Raw genomic sequence first — 9,984 nt, 5'->3', positions numbered from 1 at the left:
AAGTATATACTGATTTCTAAACTATTGTAGGTACTGTGAGAGAAATATTAAAATAAAAGTCATTACCATCAAGGAATTGCAGACAACAGGTTTATTATACACAAGCATAAACATAATGAATAGAAGGATTTTTTTTAAGAATGAAAGAATCAAGAGAATCAGGGAAATCAGGAAAGGTTCCATATAGGAAATGGTGTTTGAAATGAATTGGGAAGGAAATAAGAGTTTCTAAATGATGGTAAAGAGGAAGGAATAGGAGAGTCAACCTCAGGGTCATAGGAATGGGGATGTGGAAATCCTTCTAGTCAAGAGTTCTGGTAACAGATGACATCATCTTTATTATCATCAAGTATAGAATACCCATAGGATGACTCACATTGTACAAAACAATGCAGATATTCTGTAAGAAGAAATTTAATTTAAAAATGCAATTAGCAACAAAATTAATGTGTCATAACCACACAAAAGCACAAGGCTTTAAGAACATAGGAATTGGCTTCTTGAAAGAAGCTTCTCAGTCTGAGCTCTTCAAATGGTATCTGGAGACTAGTAAACAAGAGAGGTGGGCTGCACCTGTCATCGCTTTTCAGTGGATTAAGCAGAACTGGGGTCATTGTCTCAAGCTGTCATTCTTTCATCTTGCCCAAGCATGGCCCCCAACAGGGCCTTTTTCAATGCTGGGACAGATATTTATTTACTGATTTGCCACAAAATGCTTTGCTGTGTAGAATGACTGGGATTACCAGTAGTATGTTAGGTTTAAAAAAAAAAACAAGACCCTTGTAGTTTTGTGATTTAGAGCCTCTATTGAAATTTGAAAATCTCTATTGAAAAATGCAAGAGAGTTTCACAGTAGGAAGACCTCAAATTGCTCCATTTCTCTGGACAAATTGCTGTCCCATATTAATCCAAGGTTGCAGTAAGTAGCTGACTATATTCTGAAAATTATGTGGGAACCAAGAGTATTTTCTGCTTTACATTTTATTCCTCATTAAGGTTTTATTTTTTTTTTGGTATGCCATCAAAACTGAATTTTCTGGCTAGATTTTTCTTTGGATTTCTAAATTTTTCTGCCTTCTGCTTTACTCAATTGAATGTCATAGAATCACAGGATAGGATATGACTTTCAATTCCATTCTTTTTCTCTACTAAAGACAGTATTTGATATGTAATGAATTAAGTTATATAATATTCTACAGTTAATAAAGTATTCTTATATATGTTTATATAAAATATGACTATTTCCATAATAACACTATGAGATAGATAGGACAGGCATTATGTTATCTCCATTTTTTTAAATGATGAAGAAATTATCTCAGAGAGGGTAAATGACTTGTATGAGATCATGTATCTACATATCTAACTCCAAGTCCCATGTTCTTTTTTTAACCATAACTGTTTTCTTTTTTCCAAGCTAAATAAAACCTTGAAAAATAAAACCTTCTTTAGCATAGTCCTATAACTCATTTATTCATTTGTTCATGAATGCATATACCCATGTATATGTATTTAAATATTTTAAAGTGTCATTGCTGCCTTTGCTTTTTTTTTTTTTATCAGTCACTTCACAGTGTAACCTCCTTGGACCTTCCTTTGTAACAGAGAGGGAAAAAAACTCACCATGAAATCAATTGCCATTGAGACTGTTTGATAGTAAATGGAGTATTCCTCATCTCTGCTGAGAAGGACATAATCATCTTCTGTTCTCAAGGGTCAAGTCTAGCTATTGAAATCAATCTGAAGTTGGCTACTTTTTGGTGCTATCTTTAATTTACATTATTAGGTTGAATTAATCAAGAAACAATTTTTAAGTCCCTACTATATTCCAGGTGGAATGGATTTAACTCTTTTGGTGCTGAAATTTTTTTTTTCATTTCATCTCAGTGTTTATTATTCTGGCCCAAATTTGAGCCAAAATATAAATTTCACAATAGAGCAATTATAGTTGTAATTTGTTAGTTCTTCCTAGCTACCCTATAAATGAACCTAAAACAACTAAATAACAAATGAAACCTGCAGAAACATGTATTTTTTCAATATAAACATGCTCTTGCACCCAAAGATAAAGGTAAAAATGAAGTGGTCCTACTCTCTAGAAGCTCACACTCTGAAAGGGAGAGAATGGGAAAAACAACATACATGCATATACATACACATATATGTATAGACAAAATAAATAAAAAGTAATTGGGGGAATCATGGTACTGGAAACTGGAGAAAACAGGAAAGACTTGGGTTGTAAAGTAAACTAGGGATTCTAATAACTGCAATTGAGATGAGAGCACATTTCAGACATTTGGAACAGCCAATGAAAAGAAATGATTAATGTAGTGTCATATGTGAAGAATAGTAAAGAAGCTGGTTTGGACAGAACTAAGAGTGTGTAAGGGGGAATAAAATATAATAAGATGGAAAAGGTAGTTTGAGACTAGGTTGTGAGGGACTTTAAATGCCAGATGAAAGAGTTTGCATTTGAGAGCAATTGGAGTTTATTGACTAAGGAACAGATGCCTTTACTTTAGGAGTATCCTTTTGACAGAAGTGTGGATGATGGATTATAGAGGGGAGAGACTAGAGGCAAGGGGAGAGTTGATACAACCTTGAACTAGGGTAGTAGTTATAAGGAGAAAAGAGGCAGATTAGATTCTGAACATAGAATTGACAAGACTTGACAACTGATTGGAAATGTTAAGGGAGAATAAAGAGTTTAAGATGCCTCTGACATTATGAGTCTGAGTGACTAGCATATAGTAGTGTCCTTGACAGAAATATTGAAGTTTGGGAGGGGGATGGATTTTGGGGAAAAGATAATGTCTTTTGTTTTGGAAAGGTTGAAGTTGATATCCATCTAAAAATGTCAAATAGTTGCTTATTGAGGATTAGGCACAGCTAGATGGTGCAGTGAATAGCATATTAGACCTAGAGGCAGAAAGACTCCTATTCCTGAATTCAAATCTGAACTCAGATACATACTAGTTGGTTGATCTTGAGCAAGTCACTTATCCCTGTTTGTCCCAGTTTTCTCAATTGTAAAATTAACTAGAGAAGGAAATAACAAAGCACTCCAATATCTTTGCCAAGAAAATCCCAAATGGAGTAATGAAGAGTCCGACATGACTGAACAACAACAACAAATTGAAAAATTTGCCTTCAAGAAAAAGAGGAGGGTTGGATATATAATCCTGTAACTCATCTACATAGAGATGATAGTTAAAATCATGGGAGCTGATGAGACCATTAAGTATAGAAAAAGAAACTATGTAATTGATATTTATTACTTTTCTGCTTGGAATGATGAAATGCTATAAGGTATAGAGGTGAGAGACATGGAGAAAAATGAGAGTTCAGGAATCCCTCCAAAAGTTCAGAGATTGTCATTTCAAATATTTATAGTTTGTTGTGTTAGCACAGCACAAGTTTAACTCTTGTTCCTTGGTGTAACTCTGTTGTTTGCAGGTGATCTCTCTCAGTGCTAAGAGGAAGTGGATAGCCATTCTTTATGACTGGAGATAACAATAAGATAGAAAAGTGTTAAAAATGATATTAGTACTTAAAAGAGGCTTTGATTCTATATAGTCAGAAAAAATGACAATATCAAAAAAGAGAGAACTGTCTAATTATTATCCTTTGGGAATAAATTTTCATACAATATTAATATATATTTCCCAAAGATGAGAATCTTATTTTTGTGTAGCAGCTTTCCCCTATATGACATGTTTCCTGTCATCAAGGAATTTGTAATCTAATTGTTGCTATTGTTCAGAGTTTTCTCCATGACTCCATTTGGGGTTTTCTTGGCAAATATACTAGAGTAGCTTGCTATTTCCTTCTGCTGTAAAATGATGAGAAACTGAGACAAGCAAGGTTAGGTGACTTACGCAGGGTTACCTAGCTAGTAAGTACTGATTTGATTTGTGTTGATTTATAAGATTTGAACTCAGGAAGATTAGTCTTCCCTACTGTGCCAAATCTAATTAGTGATACAAAAATAATGGAATGGAAACAATCAATAAATAATAAAAAGCACTATATAATAATGTTATACAGATAGGTTATAAGGTATTAGAGTTTAGTCTCAGCTAGAATCCTACTCTGATGCTTTATCATAGTTTGGAAGTTACACTAGATCCTTGAAAATTGTCAGGGTGATAGACTCATTCAAAGGGTGATAGACAAAGGTGATAGACTCATTCAAAATCCAAATTCTACAGAAAGCTTCTCCAATCCCCCATAATGCTAGTCCCTTTCCTCTGCTTACTATGTTCAATATATCTTGTATGTAGTTTATTAGTACACAGTTGTTTATGTGTTTTTTCCCATTAGACTGTTAAGTTCCTTCAGGGCAGAGACTTTCTTTTACCTTTCTTTGTATCCCTGTAGTTTAGCATAATATCTGTAACTTAAAAGGTATTAAATAAATGTTTACTGACTTAATGACTGATTGGTACTGTCCTCCAAGAGAAAAAGACAAGTGATGATGAACTCTGTGTTTGTTGTCCAAGGGTCAGATAGTTAAGTTTGGGGAGGCTGGCCAAAAGATGATTTATTTTTCTAATTATAACAGTTCTTGAAAATGTGTTATTAAGTCATAGAGACATTACAATCTGCATTGGTGGAGGTAGAATCTATCTTGATGAAATCCTGAATGCTTGAGGTAAAGGGATTCAGAATAGTTAGTGATTAGAGAAGATTTGAACTAGACTTTGAAGCCTAGAAGAATTTGAGTAGGCCTCGGGTTGCATTTCACTTAGTGACCTAGCAGTCAAAGTCCAATGAAAGTTGGGAGTTAGGGGAAAAAAAAATCTCATACAAGCCCCCCTAGAAATGTTTAGCAACCTCAAAGGGATCTGGAATAATATGTGAACTCCTGAGAACTTTATTCTATACAACAGAAATTTATATACTTTCTGCATAATAACAGGCAGGTTTGGGAGCACAAAGACAAAAGAGAATCCCTGCTCTCAAACATGTTAACATTTTTTTGGGTGGGGTAGGTGTATATCATTATATTAAAAGGAATTCCTATGCTATGCTTTGTGAATGTTACATCTATTAACAGATGTTCTTTAAAAGCCTCAGATGCTTAGCATTACCCCCTTAATTTTCCTGTGATCCCTAGATCTCAGAAAAAAGAAAGTGAAAATACTAGGATTGGATGCAAAAGGATACCAAGCAGAGTGAAAGACATTTCATTAGGGAGGCACACAGGGAATTTTCTTTTATTTTTTAAAAGATGAGCATTTATTACTTAATCACAAAGAACATTTTTTTTATTCCATAAAGATAAGATTCTAAAACTTAAACTTTTAAAAGTTAACTAAATTTTACTTCAAAAATACAATTTTTGACAAGAGTCCTTTTAAATCAAATTTATTGTTATCTTTAAAATACATAACAATGTTTTCAGCCTAACTTTTTCACTAAAATTATCTTTCCAACTGTACCATTTTCCTCTTCTTACTCTTTACTTTGCCTGTGAAGGGTTGCTAGAGAAGTTTAAGAATTGATAGCCAAAGGTACAGTCTTAAAATTTTTTTACTTTTAACTTCTTTGCCTTCCCTACCTAGGTGGAAGCATATTAGAAGCATATTAGAAAGTTCTCTTTTCAGTTTAACTTAAAATATCAAGAAATTTTGTTTTCTTTAGTCTAAAACTCCAGAATTTTCTCTTTAACAAGTCTGTAAAAGGTCAAGAACAAAGGCTGAAATTTCTGGGTGTAAACCAAATGTAGAAGAAATTAAACCCCTCACCTAGTTAAGAACATTGCCTTTCCCAGCCCCTGAAGTGATTAGGCTCTAACCCAACTGAAAGGCAGTACCCTCTTCTCCATTCAGAAAGGATTAAGATATTGATCCTACAGAAGGAAGCCCTTTCAATCCTAGCAGAAAGGATTAAGATATTGATCACAGGAAGGAAACCTTTTCAATCCTTGAAGGGAGTGATCAAGGAAAGAATTCAAGAACTCTAGTAATTTTAGCAGAAGATCCAGACACTATTGTTTGTTGACTCCAAAACTGAATTTTAATACATTATTTTTTTTTAACATGACTAAAAGGCAACAAATGACCTTTTCTTATTCAAAATTCTTATACTTATTAGTATAATTTGTCTTTGGGGAGAGAGATGTCTAAGAGCTTAAGGGGACATAATTTTGGACATTTCTCTCTGTAAACAAGCAATTCCCAGATTTAGAATAATGTTAAATGAATAAAATTAATTTAAATGAATAAAATTAATCCAGAGCATGGTATGAACACACATTTACATACACACACACACATATATGCAGCATGTTGATGATGATGATGATGTTGATGTTTATGTTTGTGTTTAGTCTTTGAAGAAGACAATGACATCAGAGAGGTGATGCCAAGAAAAGCCAGTGAATTGTATTTGAGTGCAGTGTAATGAATGTCACCAGTCTCATTTTCGCCTCTGGAGTCATCTGGGTCCAGTCATCAGATATGGATCAGGATGACTGGAGATGTTCCTGTTTCAAGGTCATATATATTTATGTGCTGAACCATGGAAAATATCAAAAGGGGAAAAATGCTTAACTGATGTTTTTTTTTCTTGACCTGGTCATAGTTAGTTGTAGTCCCAGGACAGCAGTGGGGGCCTCCTAGTGGTGAGGAAGAGTCAGACTGGCCAGAAGGCAGTAGTACCACCTGAATGGGTAAGGTACTGCTGCAGTTAGCCTGGAAGGAGTTTCTAGAGGAGCCTCAGACTAGAGGATGACTAAGTCACTAGATCCTACCCCATAGCCTCTTAGAAGAAAGTAGTAAACAAAGGAAAGAAACAGAAGTAACTGAAGCACATTGGGGATCCAAGAGATTGAGAAAACAGTTCTCATTCTCGAATGCTCAGGATCCTAGGCAACCCTGCTGCACAAGAGGTGGGTGTGCCCAGGCATAGTTAGCACACCCTGTTCACACCCCTATGACTAGGGGTTAAATTGTCCCAGACTTTGACCGAAAAGGGAGTTGCTTAAGGTTATTTAATGGGACATTTTAAAAAAGGGAGGGGGGAGTTACTAGATTTATAGGAAACATATTAGAAGACACCAAAAGAAATAGGAAAAATGTACCAGATACAAACAATACAATGCAGACTTCTGGCTGGTTGCTTGGGTCCCAGGCATAAGTATTAGATGATGTTGAAGAAAAACTCTTCAGTGATCAGCCTGCTGAATCATTAGGAGCAGAGAATTATCACTTGGCAGGAAGTTAATGTCATCCTCTCCATGGACTGAAGTGAATTGAAACATCTCCACCAGGCAAGGGTCATTTCCTTTTTGACTTTGTACACTTAGTATGAGCATAGTTGTCATTTAATAAATGATTATTTTTGTTTGATTGATTGATATTTATTTGGAATGATGCTTGATTGCCTTTATTCATTCATTCATTTATTTGTTTATTCATTTATTCATTCATTCATTCATTCACCTATTTATTTATTTATTTGTTTGTTTGCTTGTTTGTTTATTTTGATGGCAATTAGGGTTAAGTGACTTGCTCAGGACCACCAAGCTAGCAAGTATCTAAGGTTGGATTTGAACTTAGGTCCTCCTGACTTCCTGGTCCAGGGTTCTATCTATTTCCTTTAAAAACAGTCCATGTTAACTTCTGTTCTCTTAGTGAAAGTGAATTTTCCAACACTGATTTTTAAAAAAGGAAGCAAAAGTAAACAAAAAGTTAAGTTTTTTTAGATCTTTCTAGGCTTGAGAGTATCATTTATGTTTGATGTAATTTTTAAAATCTGCTCTATAAGTTTGAAGTTCTTTTGGATGATAGGATCATAGGTCTAGAGCTGGAAGGGACCTCAGAGGTTATCTCATCCAAGCCCCCTCAGAGGTCTGGGAAAATCAAATATTTTGCCCAAGGTCACATAGGTAATAAGTGTCAAGAGGCATTACGTTCAAGTCATATGTTATACCATTCCACTAAACAGATTGGGAATGCTGGCAACTTCTCACCTGAGGGTGACTTCTAACATGGTTGTACATTAAGTTTTTTCCCATTGACTTTTAGCCAGTGGCCTTAATCAGCTTTTAAGAAAGTTTATTTGCTAAGAAAGTATAATACAAATAGCATAACATATTCTCTTTAAATGTGGAGCACTCTTCTCCCTGCATACACAATGTCACCTAAAGACAGTGAACTCAAACTTAAAGTCTGATGATGGTAAGGCACACATCTAGCTAGAGTAACTTCACAATTCTCGTTCATTGGAAATTCCTTTTTCACTTTATGAAATCTTCATGAAATGCCCTGAAGGTCATGTTATCAGTGGTGGTGGTCAAGCTGCTCTGTTGGGCTGGCTGCCCACATAGCACAGTTTTATAACATGTGCCACCAGTGCCTTCGCCTCTTTGTCTTTGCCATGATCATCTTGGTGATCAGCTTCATGTGCAACAAGATTGTGGTTAATAAATGAGAGGTCTACTTGGGGCTGCTACATGTAGAGTATACCAAGGGGGATGCCCTGGACACACTAGGCAATGGACCAGTATAGTGTTACTGGTACAGTTGGATGCTGCTGGCACACATGGACTGATTGAGAAGCTTCTGAATTATGTGCCTCTAGAGAAGTGAGCCCTCACCCCCTGAAGGCCTTGCTCAGTCATCTGGCACAGTACCTTGAGATATGGTAATAAACCCAATATTGATAGAAAAAAATAAATGTATTAATAATCAGTTCCTTGGCATGTCCATCTCAAAGTTGCTTCTTGGTTATCTCCTGACTCCTGCTCTGGTGTTGTTTGGTATTGACTTTGGTCATTGGTGGAATCTTTAATGGAGCCTTAGGATCTCCTGAACTTGCATGGTTCCTGGGGTGGGCAATTTTTTTTTTGGGGGGGGGAAGAGAGAGAAATTAAGAGAAAGATTCTTTTCTCCTTTCAAGCTATTTCTTTTTAGGGGTTTGGCTAGAACTCCACCATTAGATTGAATTCTCTTTGTACCCATTGACTTCAAACTAGTTTACTGATTTATACATAGACCTAGAGGCATGTTTAATTCTTTCCATCAAACATGAGAAATTTCCTGTGTAGTGTTGTCTCTCTTTGTCCAATGATCGAAGTACTTTATTCTTCTCAAATTAAGGACTAGATTGCATTTTTGATAGATTTATTGATTCAATTGATTTATCTAGGTCTTCTTTGATTATATTCATTTAATCAACCTATTAAGTATTTAAGATGTGTCATGCACTATGCTGGGGATATTAACCAAGAGAAAAAAATTGTCCTATTTCTTCTCCCAAATTCCCAAGAAAAGTTTCAAAAGATTCTATTAACCCCAAAATAATTGTTAATAGAATTTCAATCCTTGACTGCTATTTTATACATTCTTACTAGTTTATCATTTCAGGTCTTAGGCGAGCAATCATGGTTAATAACTGAGGGAGGTATGAAGTGGCAGGACTATTTGATAGAGGTATGGCTGAAAGGGAATAGATTTAGCAGGTAAAGAACTGTTACCATTCAGCTATATGATGAGAGCATTTGAATGGTCTTAACAGTCTTAATGGTGATTGGGACATTGCAGGAGAGTCAGATTTCTTTCTTAGTAATTAAAAGTGCATACACAGAGAAAGAAAAGAAAATCAAAATTTAAAATAATTTTTAAAAATTCAACTTCTAGCTCAGGTTTTTAGTGTCCTTTTTATTATACATGAATTTTTCCTTTTAGTTGTTATTTTCAGAGCTAAGGGAATCCAAAGTTGGAAGTGACCCAGGTCTCTCTGGACCTCTCAGAGCCCCTGTTGTCAAACTTAAGATCAAGTGGCTTAAGATCGTGTTCCAATTGCTTGGAATTATCAGTTGGCATCCAGGTATCTTACAGCTGGTGGGAAAAGAACATTACTCACAAAGCCAAGTATTCAGGGAAGAGTTGGCAAGGAGTTCCATTAGCTTCTCTTGTGTGTGCTGCTGGGCAGACCACCCTCCTTCCTCACTTTGAACAAGGAGGTTGATGG

At 35.4% G+C, this 9,984-nt stretch overlaps 1 pseudogene; it reads left to right on the top strand.

The window, feature by feature from the left end:
* Positions 1 to 8,388: 8,388 nt before the first annotated feature.
* On the top strand, positions 8,389 to 8,600 carry LOC141514684 (DNA-directed RNA polymerases I, II, and III subunit RPABC5 pseudogene; annotated as a pseudogene).
* Positions 8,601 to 9,984: the final 1,384 nt, after the last annotated feature.

The sequence above is a fragment of the Macrotis lagotis genome, chromosome 1, assembly GCF_037893015.1.
Source record: "Macrotis lagotis isolate mMagLag1 chromosome 1, bilby.v1.9.chrom.fasta, whole genome shotgun sequence".
Classification (NCBI taxonomy): Eukaryota; Metazoa; Chordata; class Mammalia; order Peramelemorphia; family Peramelidae; genus Macrotis; species Macrotis lagotis.
The sequence above is the reverse complement of the archived record's forward strand: the minus strand, read 5'-3'. Positions and strand labels throughout refer to the sequence as shown.